The sequence below is a fragment of the Paramormyrops kingsleyae genome, chromosome 3 (genome assembly GCF_048594095.1).
Source record: "Paramormyrops kingsleyae isolate MSU_618 chromosome 3, PKINGS_0.4, whole genome shotgun sequence".
Taxonomy (NCBI): domain Eukaryota; kingdom Metazoa; phylum Chordata; class Actinopteri; order Osteoglossiformes; family Mormyridae; genus Paramormyrops; species Paramormyrops kingsleyae.
In genome coordinates this window covers 13,624,122-13,628,083 of record NC_132799.1, presented here as the reverse complement: position 1 = coordinate 13,628,083, position 3,962 = coordinate 13,624,122, and the positions used below count along the sequence as shown (strand labels likewise).

General features: G+C 38.9%; 1 long non-coding RNA gene across 1 annotated transcript; it reads right to left on the bottom strand.

Moving 5' to 3' along the window:
• Positions 1-1,713: 1,713 nt before the first annotated feature.
• Positions 1,714-3,295, bottom strand: LOC140588356 (uncharacterized). Its single transcript, XR_011989710.1, has 3 exons — positions 3,092-3,295; positions 2,207-2,784; positions 1,714-1,892 (listed from the first exon to the last, which is right to left on the bottom strand). It is a non-coding gene; the product is annotated as an uncharacterized lncRNA (long non-coding RNA).
• Between the last annotated feature and the right edge of the window lie 667 nt (positions 3,296-3,962).

Here is a 3,962-nt window from a genome sequence, read left to right as displayed (position 1 = left end):
AAGCACAGACTGTCAATAGCAGTAAAATTGATTCCACATATGTCAATGGCGAAATACGAGTCAAATCACTGCCATAAACACCTTTAAAAAATGAACAATTATAACATTTAATCCAAAACACACAAAAAGCGCACAGGCTAGATACCAAATTAAATTATTAGCTGCAAATGTACCCCAGAGGAGTAAAAATTTGAAAATTTCAGCAGCAATGTACGTCTCTTACCAGAAATCACACTTTGTAGTAAGGAGTACCCTAACACACTGTTTGGAGTAATTTCGTACCTTAGAGGGGTTTAAAACTCCATTTAACTGTACTAAATAGCAACATATCATGGCGAAATCAACAATACTAAAAGCTGTTCAGATTAATTATAATTGTATAATTGTTAATCTGATATTCTAATTATTGCCATACAGTCACATGACCTTTCACCACGTGCAGATTCATTTCATTTCCACCACTCTGTCTGGGTACTTAACTTTTTTAGTTTTTTTTTTTTTTTTAAATCTGTGTTGATAAAATTTGATTAAATTTGGATGGCATCTGGTTTGTGTTAATATTTCGTTTATTTTTACTCTAAAATATAATAAAAACATTGATGTATGAGCTGAAGAGGAAAAAGTGTGGACAAAAAAAAGTGTATTCTCGGGTAAGTAAAAGCATACAGTAAATCGCTTGCTTATTATTCATCATATATTATTGTATACACTCGGCTATCTTAATATTGTTCTATTACGTTAAGCCATTACTTTGTTCTGTGTCGTAATGTTGACGTTACAGTGCTGTGCCTGGTTTTCTTATTACAACAAATTTGATTTGATTGCACATAAGTAAATGTTTTATAAGTAAATTGCAGATGGAATTATTTGCTGTTGTATTATATTTACTGACTAGGTCAACCACTCCCAGAGAACCTGCATTACTTCCACAAGAACTGTGTTTCTTGTCAAGAAAGTTGGAGAGGTGACATAGCCCTCATCCACATTTCTACTGTTTTTCAGCTAAAATAGTAGTGATTGGTTTACTTTATTTGTTTTGGGAAGGATATCTTCCAGGTAGGACAACGATCAGAAGGATGTTTATGTCTAGAGAGGCAAATAACATTTATTTGTTTGTAAAATAAAAGTGATGGACAAAATAAAGCAGTTTCCCAACAGCATCCCTGCCTTACATTCCAGCTCTGAGAAGCTCACAACTTCCTTGTGTTTGCTGGGTTAGTCTCTAGACCAGGGGTCACCAGCCTTTTTGAAACTGAGAGCTACTTCACGGGTACTGAGCCATACGAAGGACTACCAGTTTGAAACACCCTCCTAAACTTATCTAAACTTCATGTATAATAAACATGTTTTAAATGCTTTTTTTTATATATCGTAATTTTCAAATCTATATGACTGCAAATGTGACTGAAGAAGAATAGCAACAGGATAAATTCAATTTTAGACACTGCTCACTGGTGAGTTGTGAATTTTTAGTCCACGGGCGACTCATGTGGTCCTTGGGGGCATCCTGGTGCCCGTGGTCACCATGTTGGTGACCCCTGCTCTAGACAAAGTGCAAACCTGTGCAAGGTCTCAGTGTGGAAGACAAAAGGATGGACCTCAGATAATGGTGAATCCAACTGTTCATGCTGAATCCAATGAAACATTCAAATATAGTTTAGGATTATTTAGAACACTTTACAGTGGTAAGCAAGGAGGCATAGAACACAGAGGTTATTATTTACAGTTTATTATTTATTATTTATATGTTCATATTTCTATATACAATTATACAAGTAAAAAACAAAACAAAAAATATTTAAGGGCCCAGGAGAGAGGCCGTCGCTTTGAGGAGGTGGGGTGGGTCACAATCCACGGACACCATGTTTATATGGCCTCCAGGGTGGAGCGCTCTGAAAAGCAGAAATAAAAATGTCCTTGTTAGTGTGACACATAAAGGAATACAACATCCACATACACCCCCCGTGTGGCCATTGGGAAATCAACGTCGATCCCTCACTGCTGCTGCTGCCACCCCGTACCTGCTGCCCCCCCTGCCTGGCCTGAGACCATATACACACCTATACAGCACTGGCTGCCCAACCTCCCCATACAGCTAGGTGTGCTCCTTTAAGCTCATTCTCTTCCACTGTGCCTCTAAGGCCTGCCATGACTTCTGCTTTAGTTTCCACTCAAAGTCCCCCTCTAGCACCTCCCGCTCCCTTACCTGTCCATAGTTTAGACTTCCCTCTTGGCAGTACATCTGAGAGCTCTGGCGTCTCTGTCTTGAGCTGACCGTACCCTCTCCTTTTGTTGCTCCAGCGCTGAAACATTGTTATCGGCCATCCTAAAATGTCAGTCCTTCTCTTCTCGGTCTTTTGCACCTTTACTGACTGACACTTCTTCAGTAACCTCAGTGTCTTCTTAAAAAAGCCGATCCCCTTCCTCCTCATTTTTTCCTCCTCAAGGTCAACTATCAGTGGGATTTTCATTGATCCCTTCCTCTTGTATGAGTAGACCTCACTCTCCATCTCCATCTGTTCTCCTAATTCACACCTCTTCTCCTCCTCTCTCCTTCCACTCATGTTCTCATTTTTTGCCTTGTCTTTCTTCTCTTTCTCTCTCATGGCCACAATCTCTTCTTGTGTGCACTTATTCAAAAACCGCTGGATTTCCACTTCCAGCTCAGAACCAGAATTTTCTAAGTCTTCCAATTCATCCAGTATGAAATCCACCATCTCTCTCAGTTTCTCCTCTCGCCTTTCCTCCAAGAAATCACTCAGAGTTTTCACTTCCATTATGAATCTGAGGGTACAAGACAAGCAGCCATTTACGACCTGTCCTAAACCGAAGACTCTGCTAATTAGGCACCCTCACAAATGAGTGTGCAAACTGCAAACATGCAGAGCCACCACAGGACGCCACAACCTTGGAGGTGTGAAGCTATCCAGTGAGCCAATGCACCTTTCATATGCCATTCATATTTTGCATATTAATTACGCACAATATATTGAGTTATTGAAACGTAGTATATTTAAGTATTATTTAAAACATTATTGACCATATCAATCTGCTTCTCTAAAAGATTTTCTTCTCAGTTAAACAGTATTACCATATAAGTTGGACTGTACTCAACGCTGTCTTCGGATCAGACTGAATAATTCTTCACAGGTGCGCTTTATGTAGACCGGAGTCTCTGTTGAAGCGTACTAGAGATTTAAAAAAATATCACGGCTGTCCAGGAGTTCTAGAACGATCGTGACGTGGCCCAGTGGCCACGTGCCATCTGAAGCCGCGTTATATAAAAGCAATAAAAAAAATAAAAATAAAAAAAACGACAGTTGAGGAAACAATAAATAGAAAATAAAGTTATTTGTAGTAATAAAAAAAAAAAAAGCCGCGTTATTTTTTAAATCTCTAATACGCTTCAATAGTTCCGAACAACCCCGCGCTGTCTAGTTCTCTATTAATTGAGAGGAGCGAATGCAGTTTTAATCGGCGAATATTAAAATATTAATGCAATGACACGATTGCGCCTGTAGGTGGGGCTCATTTAGCGACGGTTACCTTCAGAACTTCGTTTGGCTTTCGATTCGTATTAACTGAACACAATTCTACTTGTTGCCACTTTGAGGAAAGTACATATCTGGGCAGTTTCAGTAATAGTATGTGTGTATTTTATCAGAAAATGGGACAAGCGCAAACGTATTTCCACTTCCAATCAGGCCCGGAAATATACCCAGTCAGGCAAATATCAACTTCTAAGTACACGTCATGTATCCCACTATATTAGTATATAGGAAAAGTGACATTGTCCTGGCCCAGACTGATTTAATACTTTAAATATCAGATGGAAACAAGTAATGTCATACTATAGCGCACAAAGGTATGAATGAGAAGGCAGGTTTCCATGCCCATTTTAATACCTTAAACCTATATAATGCTTCAATTCTAACTGAAAAGAAGTAAAAGAGGGTTTCCTA